This window comes from Populus trichocarpa, chromosome 4, assembly GCF_000002775.5.
Source record: "Populus trichocarpa isolate Nisqually-1 chromosome 4, P.trichocarpa_v4.1, whole genome shotgun sequence".
Taxonomy (NCBI): Eukaryota; Viridiplantae; Streptophyta; class Magnoliopsida; order Malpighiales; family Salicaceae; genus Populus; species Populus trichocarpa.
In genome coordinates this window covers 20500855-20525662 of record NC_037288.2, presented here as the reverse complement: position 1 = coordinate 20525662, position 24808 = coordinate 20500855, and the positions used below count along the sequence as shown (strand labels likewise).

The following is a 24808-nucleotide window of genomic DNA, read 5'->3' as shown; positions in this document are numbered from 1 at the left end:
TTTAATTTTTTTCAATTAATTTTAATTGTTAGTCTACAATTTTTTATTTATTTATTGAATACATTTTATTGTTGTATTGGCATAATTATTGAATAATTTGTTGAATTGTAATTCTTAATGTTGAATTTACCTTAGGATTAGTAATTGAATATGTTGGAATAATTAGTATAGATTGGGTCAATTGGTTGTGGCTTTTGTTAATTTGTGCAGGTTTGTGGATTTGGGTAGTATCCGGTATAGGGGAGTAGTATCTGGTATAGGGGAGGTGCTGTCGAATTTTTTTTTTACATTTGAATTTAATTATATAATTATTTGTATAAAATTATGGAGATGTGTAGAATGAAAACCAGAGCTGGTCGCTCACGTACGGTCGCAGCTAGTTCGTCTAGCAGCGATGATGATGTTTCCTTAGGTGCCTCTCAAGAAGAGGCACCCACACCACCTGCGCCGTCAATCGATGCTACCTCTTCCAGTGGTACTTCACAGTGCAGAGGCAACGTGCCTTCGCAGCGGAATCAATTTACCCGCAAGTATGAGGCATAGTGGAAGGACGACCTTTCAATGTAAGTTTGTTAAGGTTTAATTTTTTTTTTAAAAAAAATTACAACATAATTTATGAAGTAATCACTATTTAATTTATTTCATTTATTTTCAGGTTCACAAACATTGAGGCCGCCCGAGTAATATCATCGGCGTTTAAATCATCGATAGAGATTCCATTGTTTCAATGGAGTCAGATATCCAAGCATCCTGAATGGATGCCTCAAATCAATGCATGGTTTGACAGATTTCAGGTTGGTGTTAATTTATAATTTTCAGCTTATTTCTAATAAATTATTAATATAATTGTAAATAAATTATTGTTTTTATTTAAACTTGTTTATTTATACACAGCACAAATTCTGTTGGGACAGTGAGCATAACACTGTTGTGAGGAGGGTGTGGGAAAATCACGCGGCAACTAGGTAAGATCGAAAAAAATACAAGCTTTTTTTAGACTAAAATTTATGTTTCGAAATGTAATTTTTGGTTGCGTGAAGTAGGTTGCGTGATTTTTGGTATGAAGCACAGAAAAGGGCAAAAAAACCGCGAGGGATAGGGGTTTCCAAGGCTGGAACGATGTTACGGTTTGGAGGGATTTCAAACCGATATACATCCTGGAAGATATATGGCCGCATTATCTTGAGCACGTGATGTCTGAGCGGTTCACACGACGCTCACAGTCCGGTGCTGGCAACCGGAATCGGCCAATTCATGGCTCAGTGACAACGCACACTGGCGGCTCCGTTCTGTTTGCTGCACATGCGAAACCGATGGTAAGATTAATTTAAATGAAATATATCGTTAAATTAAGTTGTTGTTAATATATCTTTTTTCATTATAGGCTGCGTCTCTTGGACGTGAGCCGAGCCCGATGGAGCTGTTTGTGGAGACGCACGTGCGGAGTCAAGACAGCCAAAAGGGGGCGCAACAGTTCGTTGATAACCGTGCTCAACATTTCGTGGTATGTTTGTTCGACCATTTTATTTTGTAAGTTATTATGTTTGTTGAATTGAATATGATGATTACTTTTTTATTTTATTTTCAGGAGACCTATAATAATCGGTTGAGGGAGAGATACGGGAACGATATTTTGACCCATCCGGAATTCGATCCGGATTTGTGGATGGAGGTTGGCTCGTCAGGTGGACCCGATAAAAATCGGGTTTACGGGCTCTCCAACACTACGGCCGACAACTTGCGGTCGACCCGTAGTGTTTCAACCGTTGGGAGCTCCCAATCAATATCGAGCTCCCAATCTAAGGAGTTCGTGGCCTTGCAGCAACACACGGCTCAGCTCACCGACAAATACGACCACCTATCAGCAGAGTACGCACAACTCAAAGCGTCTCATGCAGAACAAAGAGCGGAGTCTGAGCAAATCAAAGCGTCTCAAGCACAACAAAAAGCGGAGTATGAACAACAAAAGGCGGCTTATGAACAACAAAAAGCGGCTTATGAACAGCTTCGCGAAATGGTTATGAACATGGCAAATAGTGGAACATGTTCGCCTAATCCTTTTTGGTGGTATAGCCACCAGCCTCCTCCTCCAGGATCTCCTCCTCCTCCTCCAGCTCCACCTTTATATTAATTTGTAATAAACATTATTTACCTTTAAAACTTCATTTAATATTTTTTTTGAAACATATTCAGTTTGTAATGAATATTATTTAACTTTGTTTTTTTTTTTTTTATGTTTAATATAAATATTATTTGCATAATTGGTTTGTATTACAATTAATTTATATAGTTTAAAAACAATTAATTTATATTATATATCCTAAATAATTTTTTAAAAACAAATTTAGAAAAAAACTATTACCAAGGATTTTACTGACGGATGAATTCTGTCGGTATTTTAAACACTCACCGACAGACTTACCGACAGAATTAATCCGTCGGCATTTAACAGTAGCTGCCACACTTACCAATGAATTTACAGACGGATATATTCGGTCGGTATTTCATACACTCATCGACAGCTTTACCGACGGTTAGTAGCCATCGGTAAATCATGATATCACCGACGGACTAAAAATCCGTCGGTATATTTCAAGCGGGAATCTTTTTTTTTTGGCGCGCAAATTCCGTCTGTAAAACCATCGGCAAATGGTTTATTTGTTTTGCCGACCGATATAGCGATGGAATGGGGAATCACCGACGAAAGGAAAGCTGACGGACGTAATCCGTCGGTGATGACGTCGGTAAAAAAATCACCGACGAACCTCTAATCACACACCGACGGAATTTGTCCGTCGGTAAAACTGTGAAATCTTGTAGTGATTTTAATTTTTTTCAAAAATGCTATCAAAAAATATGCTACCGAGTGCTTAAGAACTCATGTTTCCCTCTGGGTGCTTTTCATGCTACAAATGTCGTCAGATAGAAAGGTAGGATCTCTCAAATCTCTGCAGATCCAAAAATTTCACCACAAAAATAGAACGATGTCATTTGATAAAAAATACAGTGACTGCCATTCAATTGTCATTTGGTGCTCCTCTCTTTATTCTATGCCATTTGATAAACAATACAGTGACTGCCATTCAATTGTCATTTGGTGCTCCTCTCTTTATTCTATGCCATAATTTATTTTGAGAATTTAAATAAATTTTATAATTTGACATGTAAGAATTTAATTGATAAAAACAAATTGAGGAACTAAATTGTATTTGTTGTAAAATATGACGACAAAAACTTTCAATCAAGGACTTTTTTATAAGAAAAATAAAAAATAAGGACCAAGGTAAATTTATTAAAACAAATCCAGGAATAAAAAACGTACGTGCTATAGAAGCATAACATGTGTTCGTTTTCTGGTATTCATTTTTTTAGTTAGTCCCATCCACAAGCATGGGCAGATCATCTCGAAGTCTTTTCACAGCATATTCTACCAACGGATCATTAAGCACAGCAAAATAATTTCTGAGACAAGAGGCCTGGTAAAAAGCCCTAAAAACGCAATTATTATTGATCCATGTTTATTTGAACTTTTTTGATATCATATTTGTATTTGATTTCATTCCTTCAAAGAATATTTCAATTCTCGGAAATCACCAGGAATTGAGATCAACTCAAGGTGGCTGTGTTTTCCAGAATCACATGATCTAACCCCTGTTTTTAGCCAGGTTCTCTTTGCCAATGGACTTTTCTTCGAGTCTTGTGCTAATACATAGGTAGCCCCGCACCCAGATGTGCCTGACCATATTAATTATTTCTTTTTGCTGTCTTTAGAACAGAGTGTTGTGTTTCATTCTCCTTTCCTATGCACTATCCATATCCATGTGCTTATATAAGTCTATTCCCTCAATAGTTTACAGAAGTGTTTGCCATGTGATACTGCGAGATGCCCCCTTCCTTTCTGCAATTCTTTTTTTTTTTTTTTGTCTGGCTAAATGATGAATATTCATAGCACCATGGTTAGTTTTTCTTACAGCCAATTAATTTTTCTTTCTTTATATACATAACACCATGGTTTCATTCATAAAGTTTTTATGAATGTTATGTTATTTATTTACCGGTCATCTAAGTTATTTTGGAATCTATTAAATTTAATAATTCATTTTGGATTAACTTTCATGCGGTTTAATTCAAAATTAGAGCTAGATAAAAAGTCAGGTTGATAAATTTTAAAATCAAACTATTTAATTGGATTAAATGATATTATTAAAAAAATCTTCATATTTAATATTTTTTTTAAATTAAAAAAAATAGTCCAAACTTGAATAGAAAAAATATTATTCCTTCAAAACTTGATTTCTCATAAAATTTACGTGAATTTAGTTTGAACTCTTAATTAGAATTTTCTTTTTTGAATTGTTGATTTATATAAATGAATTTAAAGCTTGAAACTTTTTATTATTATTATTGTAAGTATCAATGTAGCTAAATTGTTTCCCCTTATTTATTTTTTTTCAAAAAAATATACAAAATAATAAACAATTTTTTTGAAGAAATTGACATGATTTTTGGATCATTTATATCTCTACATATACTGGTTGATATAATATAAAAGAGAGATGAAGACTTGTAAAGAGAGGAGTCTATTAATGATGGTGACATCCATGAAAGGGTCCAAAAAAGAAATAAAGACCTGGAATTACAGTTTAGTTTTCAAGACTTGTTGAAGTTCCTAAAACTTTTTGGATGAATTAAAATCGACTTCGAGGTTGGAATGAGTTTGTAGAGGCTGTTGAATTTACCATAACTAATTAAGTTGCTTTTTTCTTCTTGTGCATGCAAATCTTATATCACTGGAGAAAAACTTAATAGAGAGTGGGTAATGTCTTGCTCAGATCACAGCAACACTGCAATTTAGACTTGAATAAAATTACTATTAGGATCAAACTGGGTCTATCATTCTCAGCAGCTAGTATCATTCTCAGCAAATCAGAATTTGTTTTTCCCCCATACAATTGCGTTATCTGTTTTAGCAGGCAATCTTCAGTGAAAATCTTGAGAAAGTCCCAACTTTCTGTGTATCTTAATCAGAATGATTCAACCAGACATCGAAAAGTGGCATCTGAGCTTCATTTTGAAACATAGTTGAATCATTTCCTGCCACTTCTCCTGAAAACATGGTGGGATTTCTTGAAACTTATCCATATGTTGTTGAAACCAAACTTTCTATTCATGAATAGGTACAAATCAAACGACATACGTGGATAACATTTGTTCTCTATTCATTGTGAAGAGTTGCTGCTTATTTTTATATATCTGGCTTCTAGGTTAAGTGTATGAAGGAAATGTTCTTTTTCTGACAGTGACGATAATAAAAAGCTTGTTGAAAAAGATGTAACACAGAGCAACTGTGAACGAATTAGATTTATCCACGGATAAAATCTTCACCATCCAAGCAATAAGTTTGATTTCTCAAACTTTCTGCCCTTAAAGCTGGGTTGAGGTCAACGTTATAATGTAGACGAAATGTTTTAGCAGAAACTAAATTATAACATAATCCATCATGTTGTTAGAGCATGTACTGACTTCGTTAAAAACTAGTTGCCAAAAATATTTTAATTTTTTTTTTAAAAAATGCTATCAGAAAATATGCTACCGAGTGTTTAAGAACTCATGTGTCCCTCTGGATGCTTTTCATGCTACAAGGTCGTCAGATAGAAAGGTAGGATCTCTCAAATCTCTGCAGATCCAAAAATTTCACCACAAAAATAGAACGATGTCATTCGATAAACAATACAGTGACTGCCATTCAATTGTCATTTGGTGCTCCTCTCTTTATTCTATGCCATAACTTTCTTTTGCCTGAGATTTGGTCCGATGTGCTTGTCTCAACATGACTATCCATGTTCTTGAACTTAGATCATTTTAAAAAATTAATTTATTTATTAACAAAATAAAAATAAAAATTAAATGAAATAAAATAATTATAAAAAAAATAAAAAAAAATATGAATTTCAAAAACATAAGACAAAAAAAGCTAATTATTATTAACTTTTAAACCGTGATACGGGTTACAAGACCAAAAACATTATATATAAAAAAGTTTGAGAGTTAAAATTACACAAATTAACAACACAAAAAAATTCAAAATAAAAATAATAAGGGTTAAAACTTAAAAGTGCAATAAAAAATAAATCAAAGGGCAACAACATATTGTCAAATCAATAACAATTTGTGTAAAGTAATGAAAAAAAATCATCAACACATCCGAGATTTATTTTAAAAAAGCAATATTTTTTTTTGAAAAAACAATTTTAATCTTTATAAAATTAAAAGAAAATCAAAGATGAATCATATCTTTCTCTTTAGAAGTTAAACACATTCAATATCATTTAAAAATAATCACAATCTAATTAAAAACACAAACCCAAGATTTATTTGAAAAAATACAAATCAAATAATGCATTGTTTTTTTTTATAAAATTAAAAAAAAATTAGGCCAGGCCTAGCACTTGGCTCAATAAAGCAACAACTCATGTGCGGGCCTACAATGCTAGGCTTAAGCACGGGCTTTTATTTTAAAAATTTTTTTAATGGGGCGAGCAAACGCGTCATCCGCCCCAAGCATTTTAAAAAAAATAGCACGTCACCTGCATCAATAGGTAACACATCGTTTGTGCAACCTAGAATCCGGTCATTGTGGCGGTTAGAAAATCGGGGTTCTCTATTATTTTTACCCAAAACCTCATTTCCAATCTATTTTTATCCAAAATACCTAGGAACCACCTTATAGACCTTCTTGAACTAATTCATGGCCATTAAAACCGTCCAAAACCCGAAATCCATTATAAAAAAAAATCTTCTTGAGCTTATATCTATTTTTATTGGTGTTTTCAAGATAAACAAACACATAATCATAACCTCCCTCATCATATGGAACCTTTTGATGGTCGAAACCGTTTTTGTAGCCGAAATCTTTTCCAATAACCACTTTTTTTCTCTAAGCCGGAATTTGATGATTCCCTCTCTCTTCTCCCACCAAAACAAGAGGAAAATGAAGTTAGGTACCACCATGTATTTTCTAAAAATTAAAAGGACTGGTCACCTAATATCTAAAAAAATAAGGACTAAAATGATTGTTTTAATAAAATTTTCAACCCGCTCCCTATATTACTCGAGGTTTTCGCTTCAGTCTCTCATCTTTCAATTCAACCCTCCCTCCTAAAAAAATATACAATTGAGATTTAATTTGGACTTAAGAGGACTAAATCACACAAAATAAAAGTTTAAAGATAAAAGTAATTTTTTTTTTAAAAAAATGCAATGCTCAAATCCAGTATTATATGAGTGAGTGCATAGTAAACAAAAAAGAAACTAATCTCTTTCTGTATATTGTATAATATAATTATAAAAATAAAATAAAACAGCTTGGATAATTCAAAACATACATGCATTATCTATATACGTCCTATCCAACAAAAAACAACCTTAACTAGATTTTTAATTTTAATTTTAATTATAAAAAAATAATAATAAAAGGATTGGTGAATTTATTGTGCATCCAGACACGTGTCTTTATTCATTCATTGTAGCAGTAGTACATCTACATTTTGCCTCACGGTCAAGTTATCTTGCCTGGCTTTTGTCCCATCTGTTTGGGTGATGTTGGTGGGCCTTGGGCTGGGAGCATGATTGTTTTTATTCTTGGGCTATTTGTTTCTTTTGCTTGGGCCTGCTACCTAGGCGCGATCGAATAGCCTTTGTCAGGGTTATATGACCCAGCTGGTTCTTAAGCAGTTATGGTTTTCCTTCACTGCATTTATTTTCGTATAGCTAAATGTTTTTTTTTCAAATGGTGTCGATATCGACTTTGTCTGGGTCCATCTTTTTTTTGGCCTTCTGCTGTTCTGTTTCTTTAGAATCTGTCTCTACAGCTTGTGAAAAAAAGAGTGTACTGACACCCTTTCATCTAAAGCTAGATTGCTGAAACTTCGTCCGCTGTTACCTGCAACATTTTTTTCTTCCAGGTTTGTGCCTGTTCTTTCTCATTTCGATTTGGTTCTTATATTTTTTTAAGCTTACGTCAAGAAAGCTTCCTAACAAGTGGTCAGCCCATAACTTTATTTTGACCTTAACTTGGTTGGTGCTCCTGCCTTTTTATGCACTGTTCCTTCTGTGTCGTTTAATCCAGGTTAGTTTCTTTTCCTTTTTCATTGATCTGCTCTTTGCTTAAGGGAAGGAGGGTGTCATTTAATGTTTGTTAACATTGGTTACTGAGTAGATGAAAACCAAACACACAAGATGAGATAAACAGTTATGTTCTAATGTTTCCAATCTATCAAAATTGAGTTTCTTCTTAAAATAAAGTGTATTCAAGTCTTCATTGCCACATCACCCTCCAATTGTCCATGTCGTTTTGCAGCTCACAGTAAATTAGGTGCCTGGAATACTTCAATTCACTCCACTGCTGCTGCCATCAATTCCGCTCTATACTATGAAGTATGAGCATGGCTGGCTAGGAGGATTTGTGGGTATATTAACAAATCAGCAAGTTGCTTCTTTGATCTAGATGTTTAGTAAAGGTGATGCCAGGGGAAATTATAAGGGTGGTCTTGGCATCCGGACTGCTAGAGAAGCCATCTTTAGATGGCAGCAAAAGGATTTCTTCTTTGGCATGCTAGAATTTCTGCAGACATTTGCAACTACCTTTTCCTCTCCTGTGTTTACAATTATCCTGTATGGTCAAAGAATGATGAGTCACACAGTATAGGCTAACAAGTTTTAGCATTACAGTTAATTGCTCTAATTCTTCATCTGCACATTACCTTCCTTTCTCAAAGAGTTGGCTTGGAAATACTTACTATCTTATATATTCCATCTTTTTGTTGTTTTCGATTGTGGTTTGTTTTTGTTGTTGTTGTTGAGGATGGTTGCATTCCGATAGCGGCCTCTTATCTACTTTTGTTCTATGTTTGCTCATGTGCTGTTCATTATCAGGTTGTCATTCTTCATTGCTTGCTGCATTTTTTAGATGCAGTAATTTCTTTTTCATTTTTTGGCCTTCTGCTGTTCTGTTTCTTTAGAATCTGTGTCTACGGATTAGTTTCCCACTCCTTTTCTATGCCATCTGAAGCAGATATCAACAGCAACTGACAACCCTCATAATTCAACATGTCTGGTGGGTCAGCAGGAACAAACTTATTGCCCAAATTGGCTTTGTAGGTGAGTTGGAAACCTTGTAAATTGGGAACTGCCACCATGTTGATCGGGATTCTTTATGTGAATTATAAATGAGCCCTCACGTTTGATGTTAAGCGACTCTTGAGGCTCGTTTTCCTTGTCTTTTGATGGCAATTCTAGCTTGTACACCAGATGTGTAATCATTCTCTTGCCTGGATTGTGCCTTGGTATCTGATAAATGCCATCTCCTAATGCTCTTGCTGGATACTTGTGTTCGATGCCCTCTTGTCGCAGCAGTGTCATATTCCTCTGAGATGCAACCAGTAATTAAAATTTATGGTCAAATTGATGTCCATGAAACTGCAACAAAACTCAATGCTGACTACCTCAAACAAGGGCTCTTTTTCATTGTTTACTTCCTACAATCCAAGAGAAAAAGAAAGCACATTCATTGCTCTAACTACTAACTCTGTTGTAAACCTTTGAGAGAAAGAATAAAAGTACTAGCATATTATTAAACACATATTTTTGGACATGCATTATTGATACTGTGGTGCAAAGTTTTTGTTTAAAAATATATTAAAATAATTATTATTTTTATTTTTAATATTCAAACTATAAAAGAACACTTAGAAAATTAATTTTATCAGGTGAAAATGTATTGACATGGCCGCATGTGGTGAGTCTCCTCACATTCTTAACTGCACAGTTGACTTCTTTGTAAGCTTTTTATTGATGTTAATAGTACATACAAAAACTCCTTGTTTCGAGGCTTGTTAACTACATTTGTGACATGTAAATGCTTACGCTGCCTCCTTCTTCATGATGCATTCCAATTGAACACGTGTGTGTCCATTTGTGATTATGTTTGGAAATGGATGTTTGTGCACACATGTGAGGGATAGAGAGTGCGTGCACCTACAATGGCTCAAAGCTTGCTGAAATTTTTAGATTTGATGTCCCTCTAAATATAATTCTTTGATAAAAGAAATTTTAAGAGGTTATGACTGATGACCTTAAAGCTCACATGATAATCATTTTTCTCTTAAAACTCGTTTTTGTTTCTTCAGGGAGCAAGCCTGCATAAACAATGCCCTTCTGTCGAACTTGCTTCGCAAGGTCTGTGACAATCATGAGATGAGGAATTTTGAGGCCTATATTTGTGCTTTCACACATTTCCTGTGTCGTGTATTGGGAGGAAGAATAAAGAGACTAAAATAACATATTAAATAGGTCTTGCTGCTCTGTATGGATAATGTGGTGAGCAATCACGATGGAATTGTCTGAGTTCAGTGTTTATGAGTTTATTGGCCCACCACATGCCTTATTTTATTCACTGAAAAATGCTTATATCAAAATATGGAACCTCCTTATCTGATACAAATCCTCTTGAGTGCCCCTATTGGTCTGAGATGCCTGTTTCAGTGGATTCTGAGATTCTCTGGCTATTGCTTTTTTGATTGTATATTGAGTGACATTCTGTATATCTTGTTTTGATGCATGCACACTTGTGAAATCTACTCTGCTCAGAGATTTGACTTCTAGTGTTGGTTACAGGTTAAGCACGAGGATTTCTATACAATTGCAATTGATGAACTAGAATCTGTTACCACGAGATACAAATTCAGGTCAATGACTGTATGCTCTCTTTTATTAACTTTTAACATCCTTCTCTTTGAACACGAGACTTTTCTGCTCTTGTTCCGTGTTAATCAGCTATCCATTTCAATGTTTAAGCTATCAAAATATGGCATACTGTATAAAAAAAAATTCATATACCTTCTCTAATGCTTATATATCATTTTGTTTTCCAGTCTCAAATTTTTTACCGTTCATTTCTATTTTTCTGATTGCTGTAAGAGTGGTTTGAAAGTTATTCTAGCTCCATTGCATGGCTTTGCGTTTTGGTTCAATGTTGAATTTGGTTGGCCTGCAGCATCTCCGATCATTCCATAAGAATCAGTCTTGCCAACTGCACCATCAAGCAATCCTTCAATGGACGTTAGTAAGAGGAAGAAAAGAACAAATCAAAATGAGGCACTTGTGCTATCCACTGCACCCGAGGACCCTCCAACACATTGGCAACATGTATTGTGCATTCTCGTCCTTGTCATTGATGTGCATTCTCTCCTTTTGATTGGTTGGCTCCATAAGTAACTGCTATGCCAGCATAGTAAAACCTGTTGACTATTATGATATTAGTAATTAATACCAGCAATTACCTTGATCAGTGTTGTTTACCAAACAATGTTTTTGGAATCACTGTTAATGGCTGAATTCAGAAAACGTGTGTAAATGCACAAAGGAATTGATTGATATGGAATCTGCTAAATCTTTCTTTTTGTTATGAGGAACTTGTGTGGGAAGGATTTGTTGGGCATTTGAGAACTTTTCAGTGACCTTTGAACAAAACCCTTGCCCAGTCCAAAAACTGTATCCTGTATGCATGCTTGGTGAAAAGTGGAAGAATTGCACACTTATATGATATTATCCTTGTCATCTTCATGATTTTGTGATGTTAGAGTATCATTGACTTCTTTTTTTTGCTTCTTTTGCAGACTTTGATATACTTTTACGACCCAATAGATGTGGAGCAAGATCAGCTCATTGAAGGATCAGCTACAGTTCTGAATTCTGATCATTGAAGGATCAGCCACTAACACAAAGCAAAGAAACCGTTGATTCATGAATATTCACCTTCAATACACGTGAGCCAGAAGTCCTTTAGGCTTAATAGATTCATCTCCTCCATCGAATTAGGATCAGATTACATATATTTATATATTTTCTGCCTATTGATCATATTTTCTTTGATCATTGTCATACAGTTCTGGTGGGTGGTTCTTTGTAAAGGAGTCCGTGACGAGGTGATTTTTTTAAGAATGTGTAACAGGTTTGATGAGTCTCAACTATTCTCACAAGTTAGTCCTACCTCAATCTCAAGCTCTTTTGTCTGCAAAAACTAGCAGACTTTCTTTTTCAAAGGAGCTCCTCAATCGAATGTGCAGATCCATGAATTATTAAGGAAATTTACCCTCAGAACATGGAAATGAAACTAACATTAAAGACAAATATAGGTGAACTGATTCGTGAAAATTGATTTTAAACAGTACTTGGGATGTAGGCTATGTAAGAAGAGCATGTGATGTTACTGTTGTATTTTACCCATTTTATATACTCACTTTTGCAATTCTTCCAATGTCATTCACTGAAGATTTACGAGCATTGACCTTTTATGTTATTTTTCTTTTCTTTTACTGAACACATCTCCTCCAGGCCTTCCTGGACACATGATGGTGTCGGTTCAACGATCCATGAAATGTTCAGTATGATCAATAAATAAATCTTGGAGCTAAGCAATGTGAATCATTTATGCCTGGAGCTGGAAACTTGAATGTCTTCGTAATGGGACAAGGAAATGTTGACATTTCCTGGATTTCCTGAAAACCACATTATATAAACACATTTCCTTTTGACAATGAATGTAGTTGATGTTGCAATTCAAGTTCAAAACATGGTGAAATATAAAATGAAAGGCCATGGTGTTATGTATGATTGATTGATATATGGTTAAGAAGTTAGCTGAAAAAGAACACATCCTTTTCATGGACATTGGGATTTCTTTTCCAGCACCAGAGGTGGCTATTTCACTTCGAATCACGAAGTTGGGATAATAGTTTACATTTAGGGGGTCATTATTTGTGACAGGTAAGAGCTGACATTATGGGCTGTATTGTACTGGTGAGAGCTTAACAGATATTTCTTGCTCGTAAAGCCAGCTTTACGGGATACAAGTCCTCATCACCGTTTAAAAGCAAACAGGGCACCTTGGGATAACTAAGATATAAACGTAACTGAGCAAAGAGCAGAGGATAACAAAGAGGAAGGCTGGCCGAGGGAGGAAACAAAAGAAAGAGGACATTGGCTGATTGGCTTCGGCAATCAGCCAATGACGGTTTCTTAGTTCTTTCGCGTCTTGTGTATAAAGTTCTCATATCCGCCTGACTCTAAAAGGTTTCCCGTTCACAGTAAATGGCACTTCATGTTTTCGTCAACTTCTGCTCCAGGTCTCTACAAGTCTTACATCCACTTCTAGCTTTGTCCGAAGTTACACTTACCACATCATTTGACTGTAGGTGGGCTAACTCTTCACCATACGGTATTGCATTTGCTGGGAAGTTGAAAACATCTCCCTGGCATCAACATCTGATCTTTTGCAGGCCACACGTTTCAGCTTTTGCTTCCCCAGCAACACCTTTGCTTCTTTTGGTTTACATGCCTTATGATCTTAGTGATGTTGATGCATTGCCGTTGTGACGCTTTATTCCCTGCCCCTGTTGTTGTTTAGCGATGCATTTACCTTGCTTCTCTAGATTTATATCGGTATTTTCAATCACCAAAGCACTTTGCTTCTCTACTAATATAAATTGAGGGCCTTGAAGAAGTAGTTGACGTATGACTTGATACCCCACTAATAATAAATCTGGTGAGCAATCTCTTCACATTGATTAGAAAATGAAGATGAAATCAAATGAGAAAGATATGGCCGTGCAAGAAATATAAAGAAAACTCTACGTTTTGGAGGAAAGGGCCCTCAAGTTTCGAGTTAACCAAACGAACAGGGTGGGTGGTGACTTAGATCTCGAAGTCTCTTCCCCTTCCCCCCTTCTCCTCTTCTCCTTGTCTCTGAGACAAAGCAGGAGTCACTTCTCTTTCTTAAGCAAGAGAGAGGTGTTGGGGAATTCCGGCACCCCATACGCGGACCGGTGGTGTACTGATATTCGCTCATCGGAGGCTTAAGCACACTGGGACACAATATTTAACGTGGTTCGGCAAAACCGCCTACATCCACGAGAGAGAGTCCATATTATTAGAGACTAGAGAAAGGATACAAAACAATACATGGAGAAGGAGGATCACTTCACTCTACTCTACTCCCAGCTCTCTTTGGTGCTCTTACAGCTGTTGCAATGGCAGCAAGGCTGCTGCCATTGCAGCTCTCTCTTTCTCTTCACTCTCTTGCACACACTCACGTTCTCTCACTCTCACCTTTGCTCTCAAATATAGCCTCTTTTATAGGCATTTCTTAGCAACCTTCTCCAGCACATGGAGGGGACAATAGGTCCTGAAATCATGCCACTAATTATGGCACTAGTGGTGCTTCCACTAAGCCATAATTAGTGGTGGGGTAATGCCACTAAATGACAATATCCTAACAAGAGGCAGAGTAAAAAGGGACCCTGGCACCCTGCTATATAGACACGCATTACTTAGAGAGATGAAGAGGATATCTCGGTTATCTTTAATTTCTACTTTCTATGATTTTTTTTTTAAGTTCCATTACTGATTTTTCATGAATTAAAAAAAATATTTTAATTATTTTAAATTATTGTAATATATAGATATCAAAAATAAATAAATAAAATATTATTTTAATATATTTCTAATAAATAACATTTAATAAAACAATTTCAATTACACTTTCAAACAATTAGTAAAAACTAAAAAAAAAAAAGAAGAAGGAACCACCCTTTCTTTTTTTCCTTATAAATTGCCATAATTGTTTTTTGAAATTTGGCATGAATTATAATAATAGCAACATATCTATTTTCCATTCCAAAGAGTGATGATATATATATATAAAAAGAAAGATTTCATTCGTGCTCCATCTTTTTTTCACTCCTTCTCACTTTATGAGAAAGATTTGAAAGCCTGCAAGGATTGAGGAGGACCTGAGGATCTTCGCACCAATATTTTTGCTCTGAATAAATAGAACTATGAAGTTATATATGTTTTAATATTTATTAATTATAGTTTTAATCTTCTTCTTTTTTTCATCTTATTCAGGTTTGTTTTTGTTTACAACCACCCTTCCGTTAAAAATGAAAACCAACTTTTTTAAAGGATTTTCTTAGTGATAAAAAATTCAAGAAATACAACCCATCTCAAAACAAATTTTCAAAAATTTATATTTTATATTATAATCAAACAAATTTAGCTTGGTTACCCAGCCCCACCAAGCTTCACCTCAAGCCTGGTTAGATCGTAACCCAACCAAGCTACAGTTCTTTTTTTTTTTAACCAGACTTAATCAAGCACCACAGAATTTAATTAAACCAGGCTTAACCAAGTTAGAGCTCCATCATAACCGAGTTATTTTTTTTCTCATCTAGGTTCTTCATTTTACTATTTATTTATGAATAGTAATATGAATGTCACGTGTAGGGCTATTAATGAATAGTACTTATTAGGACTAGAAAGCAATTAAGTGGCCGGCCAACTGAATACATAACATCCTAGAAAACGTAATTACATATGTTGTTTTTTAAATCATGTCATTATCAACCCTAGCAACTTGCTGCGTTAAAAATTGAACGCATCTCATCATTCTAAAACACACTTCATTTCATGTTTATTTCACAACTTTCAGATCATACTTCTCTCTTTTCATCAAATACTTCTTTGATTTCCCAAAGAAAACAAGAGAATATGGCAGCAGAGCTTTTTCTTACGTTTGCCATGCAGGAGACCTTGACAAGGGTGAGTTCCATAGCTACTGAAGGGATCAGACTTGCTTGGGGATTGAAGGGCCAGCTGCAAAGGCTCAACAAGCCGTTGACCATGATCCAAGCTGTGCTGCGGGACGCAGCCAAAAGGCCAGAAACAGACGATTCAGTGAAGCTTTGGCTGGAGAGGCTACAAGATGTAGCTTATGATGCTGAAGATGTTCTAGACGAGTTTGCTTATGAGATTCTCCGAAAAGACCAAAAGAAGGGAAAGGTACGTGACTGCTTTTCACTCCACAACCCTGTTGCATTCCATTTGAATATGGGTCAAAAAGTTAAGAAGATCAATGAAGCCCTGGATGAAATCTGGAAAGATGCAGCCGGATTTGGGCTTGGATTGACATCTCTACCTGTAGATAGAGCTCAAGAAGTTAGCTGGGATCCAGATCGAGAGACAGATTCGTTCCTTGACAGCTCAGAAGTTGTAGGAAGGGAGGATGATGTCTCTAAAGTTATGGAATTGCTGACTAGCTTGACCAAACACCAACATGTCCTTCTGGTTGTCCCTATTATGGGGATGGCTGGCCTTGGAAAGACTACTGTAGCAAAAAAAGTTTGTGAAGTAGTGAGGGAGAAAAAACATTTTGATGTGACTCTATGGGTTTGCGTTTCTAATGATTTTAATAATGTAAAGATTTTAGCAGCAATGTTGCAAATGATTGACAAAACTACGGGTGGGTTGAACAGTCTTGATGCAATTCTTCAAAACCTTAAGAAAGAGCTGGAAAATAAGACATTTTTTCTTGTTCTTGATGACGTGTGGAATGAAGACCAAGATAAGTGGGATGATTTGAAGGAGCAACTGTTAAAAATTAAAAGCAAGAATGGGAATGCTGTTGTTGTTACAACCCGCAGTAAGAAAGTAGCAGGCATGATGGAGACTTCTCCTGGGATTCAGCACGAGCCAGGGAGACTATCAGCTGATCAATGTTGGTCCATTATCAAGCAAAAGGTGAGCAGGGGTGGACAAGAAACAATACCTTCAGACTTGGAGACTATTGGAAAAGAGATTGCGAAGAAATGTGGAGGGATTCCGTTGCTTGCTAAAGTTTTGGGAGGAACATTGCGCCAAAAGGAGACGCAGGAGTGGCAGTCAATTCTAAACAGTAGAATTTGGGATTCTCAGGATGGAAATAAAGCTTTGCGCATATTGAGATTAAGTTTTGATTACTTGTCATCGCCAACATTGAAAAAATGTTTTGCATACTGTTCCATTTTCCCTAAAGATTTTGAAATTGAAAAGGAAGAGCTGGTTCAACTTTGGATGGCTGAAGGTTTTCTCAGGCCATCAAATAGGAGGATGGAAGACGAAAGCAACGAGTATTTCAATGACTTGCTTGCAAATTCCTTTTTCCAAGATGTTGAAAGGAATGGGTATGAGATCGTAACAAGATGCAAGATGCATGATCTTGTGCATGATCTTGCATTGCAGGTCTCAAAATCAGAAACGTTAAATCTGGAGGCGGGTTCGGCTGTTGATGGCGCATCTCATATTCGTCATCTAAATATCGTATCTTGTGGGGATGTTGAGGCAGCATTAACAGTGATTGATGCTAGAAAATTGCGAACTGTTTTCTCAATGGTTGATGTATTCAATGGGTCTTGGAAATTCAAAAGCTTAAGAACTCTCAAATTGCGACGGTCTAATATCACAAAGTTACCAGATTCAATTTGCAAGCTGAGACAATTGAGATATCTTGATGTCTCGGATACTGCTATAAGAGTATTGCCAGAATCCATCACCAAGCTCTACCATTTGGAAACATTAAGATTCACTGATTGCAAGTCACTAGAAAAGCTTCCCAAGAAAATGAGGAAATTAGTCAGCTTGAGACATCTTCATTTTGATGATCCAAAGCTAGTGCCAGCTGAGGTGAGACTCTTAACACGCCTTCAAACTCTGCCTTTTTTTGTTGTGGGTCCAAATCATATGGTTGAAGAGCTGGGATGTTTGAATGAACTAAGAGGAGCATTGAAGATATGCAAGCTTGAGCAAGTTAGAGACAGGGAAGAAGCTGAGAAGGCAAAACTGCATGAAAAAAGAATGAGCAAATTGGTGCTTGAATGGAGCCTTAACAGCAATGTTAACAACGAGTATGTGTTAGAAGGCTTGCAGCCTCACCCAGACATAAGAAGCTTGACAATTGAGGGTTATGGAGGTGAAGATTTCTCATCATGGATGTCTACATTCCTACTCAATAATCTGATGGAGCTGAGTTTGAAAGACTGCAGCAAGTGCAGACAACTCCCAACACTTGGATGTCTTCCTCGCCTTAGGATTCTAGAGATGAGTGGAATGCCTAATGTGAAATGTATAGGCAATGAGTTCTATAGTAGCAGTGGCCGTGCAGCAGTACTGTTTCCAGCACTAAAAGAACTCACTCTATCCAGTATGGAAGGTCTTGAAGAATGGATGGTACCAGGTGGAGAAGGTGATCAAGTATTTCCTTGTCTTGAAAAGTTGAGCATTGAGAGGTGTGGCAAGTTGAAAAGCATTCCGATATGCCGTCTTTCATCTCTTGTACAATTTAAAATTGAAAGATGTGAGGAACTGGGATATTTATGTGGTGAGTTTCATGGCTTCGTGTCTCTTCAATTTTTTAGCGTAACATATTGTCCAAAGATGGCATCCATTCCAAGCGTACAACATTGCACAGCTTTGGTGGAATTGAGTATATGTTGGTGCCCTGAGTTGATCTCAATTCCTGGTGATTTCCGAGAATTGAAATATTCTTTGAAGAAATTGGGTATTTGGGGATGTAAATTGGGAGCTCTTCCAAGCGGATTAGAATGTTGCGCATCTCTAGAGGAATTGCGGATATGGAAATGCAGTGAGCTTATCCATATCAGTGATTTACTAGAATTGTCTTCGCTTCGAAGTTTAGAGATTAGAGGTTGTGATAAGCTCATCAGTATTGATTGGCATGGTTTACGACAATTGCCTTCTCTTGTTTATTTAGGAATCATCGGGTGTCCCAGTTTGAGTGATATCCCAGAGGATGATTGGTTAGGCGGCCTCACCCAACTGAAGGTATTGAGCATCGGTGGTTTCACAGAGGAGCTGGAGGCTTTTCCTTCAGGAGTTTTAAATTCATTCCAACACCTCAACTTGAGCGGGTCCCTTGAATCCTTAAGGATATGTGGATGGGATAAACTGAAGAGTGTACCGCACCAACTTCAACACCTCACTGCCCTCAAGTCATTGTGGATATATGATTTCAAGGGCGAGGGATTTGAGGAAGCTTTACCAGATTGGTTGGCCAACCTTTCTTCTCTTCAATCTCTCACTATTTGGAATTGCTACAATCTCAAGTATCTGCCAAGTTCAACAGCCATTCAAGGCCTCTCCAAATTAAACGAATTGGAGATTTATGGATGTTCATTTCTATCAGAAAATTGTAGAAAGGAGAATGGCTCTGAGTGGCCCAAGATTTCTCATATCCCATCAATCATAATAAGATAGAGGGTACACGTGTACATGTAAGTTGGTATTTCATTTTTTTTTTGTTACTTTGTATGCAGAGAAGAACCAATTAAAGTTTTCAAATTAATGAAAGCAATTACACTTCATTGTCTTAAAATAGTTTATTTCATTTAATTTAAAACATTTTATAAAATAAATGATGATTTGTTTTTTCTATCTTAACCTAAATTTGATTCGATCCGTACACCATCAATTATTAACTACCAAAATTAATTTTCTACGCATAGAATAATTTAATCAAATAATTAAAACTTAAATTTGATTCCATGAAATATATTGGACGGGCACTATGACATGCCATTATTAGCTAGCTTTTACTATGTATCAAAATATATACTTATCAATGATAAAATCAATAGCCATCCAGCATTTTTTCAATCATTATTCTAATATCATTCTAACAATATAATTTAACAAATATTTGCTTTATCTATATACTATTATTTATTTTAATATCATCAACTTTATTTACAATTATGACACTTAAAACAAACCACTAAATCAATCTTGGTAAGACTCACATTCAAATTAAGGCATTCATATATATAAATATGAATTTAATGATAATTCATTAAAATTTATAATTTATAATCTTGAAATCAATAATTTAAATTGGTATTAGACATTATTAACTACCAAAATTATATCTTGATGACTAGATTACTTTTTTTATGAATAAAATAATTTAAACAAACATTTTTATGATGATTAAATTTTTTTAATTTCTTAAGGCTGCTAAATTCTTGAAAATACTATAATAATTGGTTCCACAAATTTTTAGCTTTTTATTTTTTGTTTGAATTTCTTTAATTTTGTGGATGGTAAATAACTTATTGGAATCTATTAATCCATTTCCCAGGCTTTGAAACATTAAGCACTTGACCAATATGTGAACAAAATATATACTTATCGATGATAAAAATCAATAGCCATTCAGCATTTTTTTCATTCAGTATTGTAATATTATTCTTACAGAAACTTAGATTTATTAAAATTCTTTCCATATATTGCAAATATTTGCATTATCTATATAATATATACTTACTGTACATTCAAAGTTTATATCCGCTACTTATCATGCATGCTTTCTTGTACTACTTGAAAATGGATAGCACTCATCTTGTGAATACTGCAGAAACTATGAAGCACTCTGATTTCTTTTAAAAAAAATTCTCTCTATATATCATTCTGCATTTTGTAGTTTAGTATTGTTTCTGTTTCCAATACTAATAACAAATTGGCTTTTTTTTACATTTTTAGATGCAGTAGAACCTCCAGGACTGAGGAAAGCCATGGATTGGTCATTAAAAGCTCTATAGAGTAGTGTTTGTCTTGCTGGATTGTGGATAAACGTGTGGTATGTGAAAGTGTTTTAAGTGTTTGAGTGTTTAAGTGAAGAAAGAAAGTAGAAAGTGAACTAAACCAGCAAATGATTATTACTATTTTATTGAAAATGAAAGGAATGGATTGCACATCGTTCATAGCAATCTTTACATATATATAGAAACAAAAAGAAACTGAAATGCTAACTTATAGCAACATATCATGCTATGTTCTGTTAACAAATTAATAGACTAACAAACTCCTAGAGACTAGGACAACTCTTTATTATTGCTTAAAAATCATAATAGTAAAAACATAGTCTTTAACAGCAACTTGAAGCAAACTTCAACACTCCTCCTTGTTTTAAGAGTTGCAGACTCCTAACATTTTTCTTAGAAACTTAAACTTGCTTATTGGAAGTGGTTTGGTAAACAAATTAGCAAGTTGACCTTCAGACTTAAAATAAATTAACTTAACATCACCATTTCTCTGCACCTCACGTAAAAATAGAGCTTGATGTTAAAGTGCTTAGTCTTCCCATAGAACAATGGATTGTGAGAGATTGTTATGGTTGCTTGATTGTCAACTAAGATCTCTGTTGTTTTTTCCTCCTCCATGTGCAAATCACGTAAAATGTTTTTGAAGCCATAGTGCCTGATTTACTGCTACTGTAGCTGCAATGAATTATGCCTTTGCAGTGGATTGTGCTACAATCTCTTGCTTCTTTGAGCACCATAAGAAAACTCCTAAGCCTAGGCTAAAACAGTATCCAGAAGTGCTTTTCATATCATCAATGGAACCAACCCGGTCATTATCTGAGAATCCATATAGCTTGAAGCTTTGACACTTCTCAAACTTGACATCGTAACTTACAGTCCCTTTGATATACCTTAATATTCTTTTTGCTACTCTTAAATGTATTTCACTATCGCCATGCATAAAACAAGATAAGAGACTTACAACGAATAAAATATCAGTCCTTGTTGTAGTCAGATACATTAAGCAACCAATCAAACTTCTAAAGTATCCTTCATCAACTTTATCAGCACCATCATCCTTGCTCAACTTCTCTTTTCGATTCATTGGTGTGCTTGTTACTTTGCATTCCTCAATCTGAAATTTCTTCAGTATTTCCTTTGCATATTTCTTTTGGCAGATGAACACTTCATTTTGGCTTTGCTTGACCTCTTTTCCAAGAAAGTAAGTCATAAGATCAAGATCAGTCATTTCAAAAACATGCATCATTTCTTGTTTGAATTCTTCAACTAGCAGTTCGTTACTTCCTGTTATCAAAGATCGTCAACATAAAGAGACATTATAAGAATGTTATTGTCCTTCTGTTTGACATAAAAAATGGCCTCAGATAAGCTTTTTACAAAGCCTAAGTTTAGCAAATCCTCTTCACCTTGAATCACAAATCCATCTGGCTGCTCCACATATATTTCTTCTTGTAAAACTCTGTTTAAAAATGTTGATTTGACATCTAACTAGAAAACTTTCCAACCCTTTTGTGCTACTATAGCTAGCAACAATTTGATTGTATCCAATCTAGCAACAGGAGCAAAAGTGTCAGATTAATCCACACCAAAAATTTAGGCATGCCCTTTAACTACGAGTCTGGCCTTGTGTTTGTTGATGGAGCTATCTGCATTCTGCTTTGTTATGTACACCCACTTCACTCTGCCTTCAGGTCTGTCAACTAATTCATAGGTTTTATTCTTCTGAATTATTGACATCTCCTTCTTCATTGCTTTCTTCCATTTAGATCTCTGAGAGCTTCTTCATATCCAGCAGGTTCATATATTGCGACGTTATATCATTGATAGATGTATGAGAGTGACTTTGTACCTCTGATTGGAGGATCATCTTCTAGTTCATTTTGCCATTGAGGTATTGTTTATTCTTCAAAAAGATTGCTCTTTTAAAAGTCCTTCTAGTCCCATTGTTCATCTTCATTGAAGTGTATATCTCTTGTGATAGTCTTTTTTTTTTTTATGGATGATACACTTTGTAGGCTTTGGAGACTGAACTATATCCCATAAATATGCTTGAAATTGCCTTCTTATCAGGTTTGTCACGCTTGACCTGTGGAATATGGGCAAAACACACACTGCCAAACACTTTAAGAAATTTTAGTGAAGATTTATATCCATACCGGACTTCAAATGGTGTTTTATCTTCCAAAAACTTGGGTAGAAGTCGATTTTGAAGAAAGACTGTTGTATTAGCTGCCTCTGCCCAAAACTCTTTAGGTAACTCGTTCTCATGCAACATACATCTAGCCATCTCCATTACATATTTGTTTCTCCTTTCACAACACCATTTTGTTCTAGAGTGTAGGGAGCAGTGAGCTGATGTTCAATGCCAGCTTCTTCACAAAACATATTGAATTCTGTTAAAGTGTACTCCTTTCCATTATCTAACCTTATACCTTGAATTTTACAGCCACTTTAATTTTCCGCCGTTTTCTTGAACTTTTAGAAAACTCCTGCTACTTATAACTTGAATTTTAAGAAAACAATCCAACACATTCTTGTAAAATCATCAATGAAAACAATATAGTAGAGGCTACCTTTCAATGATGGTGTTCTTTGAGGTCCTACTACATCAATGTGAATTAGTTGCAGCTTTTATAAGGCCCTTCAAGTTGATTTAGGAAATGACAGTATGTTTTGTTTACCAAATTGACATGCATGACAATTTGGTATTTGATTAGCAAGAACTGATAGACCTCTTATCACATCATTCTTCTTTATTTTCAACATTCATTGAAGATGACAATGCCCAAGTCTCTTGTGTCAAATTTCAGTGATGCTAATGTTGGTGGAATATGTTGTGTGCTCCTCCTCAGTTGGAAAAAATGAGAAACTTTTACCTCTCATTAACTTGTAAAATTTTATGTCTAGCAACATCGTAGATGTGGCAACATTGATCTTCAAACGTCACTTTGAATCCCTTTTCTATTAGCTTACCCACACTCAGCAAATTTTGGTCAATATCAGGTATATAAAGAACATCTAAAATTGTTTTTGTACCTGAGTTTGTTGTAATTACAATAGTTCTTTTTCCCTTTGCTGGAATATAGCCACCATTACTTATTCGAACCTTTATAATTTCAGTAAACTGCAAGTCCTTGAAAAAGAGTTCTGTCATAGGTCATATGGTTTGTACAACCACTGTCAATCAACCAACATTCTAAGGAACTCCTGGTTGAAAAACAAGCTGCCACAAACATCTGATCTTCATCATCTTGATCAACAACTTGAGCATCTGCTTCTTGTTTCTGAAATTTACTTTTGCAAATAACAGCTTCATGTCCAAGCTGATTGCACTTGTTACACTTTACATATGGTCTTTTCCAGCGTTTGAATGGTGGATGGCCTGTTTTGCCACAATGCTGACAAGGTGGATAACTTCTTTTTGAATTTCTACCCTTGCTTTGGTTTTTGTTGCTTGCAGTGATTTCACTGCTTGAAACTTGATGTTTCTTAAAATATTTCTTCTTGTCCTTTCTGGACTCTTAATGTTTGGCTGGCAGGGCTCCTTCAGTAATATGATCTTGCCTTATAAGCCTCTGTTGCTCTTGAGCTTGCAAGGCATTTAACAGTTTAGCCAAGGTGATCTTGGACAAATCCTTTGTATCCTCTAAGGTGGTTATAGATGCTTTATATCTTTTAAGCACAATTACAAGAATTTTTTCTACAATTCTGAGATCAGTAAAATTGGTGTCAAGTAACCTTACCTTGTTGACAATTCAAAGCAATCTATCTGAGTACTCTTTTATTGTCTTAGACTCTTTCATCTTTTGCAACTCAAATTCTCTTATTAAATTCAACACCTGCATGCCTCGTATTTTTTCATCTCCAACATATTCTTTCTTTAAATAATCTCAAACATTTTTTGTTGTTTTGAGAGATATGATTCTTTCATATAAAATTGTGTAGATGCGTAGAACGAAATCAATAGCTCGTCGCTCACATATGGTCGCAGCTAGTTCTTTTAACAACGAGGATGATATGTCCTTAGGTGCCAATCAAGAAGAGGCACCTTCGCCGCCTACCAATGCTGCCTCTTCCAACACGGTTTCACAGCGCAGGGGCAGTGTGCCTTCACAGCGGAATCAATTCACCCATAAGTACGAGGCATAGTGGAAGGACGACCTTTTAATGTAAGTTTCTTTCAGTTTTAGTTTTTTTTAATTATAACATAATTTATGAACAACTAATCAATATTTCATTAATTTAATTTATTTTCAGGTTCACAAACATTGAGGCCGCTAGAGTAATATCATTGAAGTTTAAATCGTCGATGGAGATTC

General features: G+C 35.4%; 1 protein-coding gene and 1 long non-coding RNA gene across 13 annotated transcripts in view; one reads left to right on the top strand and one right to left on the bottom strand.

Moving 5' to 3' along the window:
* Nucleotides 1-24808, bottom strand: part of LOC18104714 (putative disease resistance protein RGA3) — a 137675-nt gene that overhangs the window by 30625 nt on the left and 82242 nt on the right. The gene's annotated exons all lie outside the window — the stretch shown is intronic.
* On the top strand, nt 7761-12307 carry LOC112327196 (uncharacterized). 5 transcript variants are annotated; one of them, XR_008059003.1, is made up of 7 exons: nt 7761-7964; nt 8360-9159; nt 10188-10377; nt 10675-10745; nt 11054-11205; nt 11676-11825; nt 11946-12307. It is a non-coding gene; the product is annotated as an uncharacterized LOC112327196 (long non-coding RNA). The 5 variants fall into 5 exon arrangements; XR_008059002.1 differs by having other exon boundaries at nt 7761-8128; XR_002981284.2 differs by having other exon boundaries at nt 7764-9159.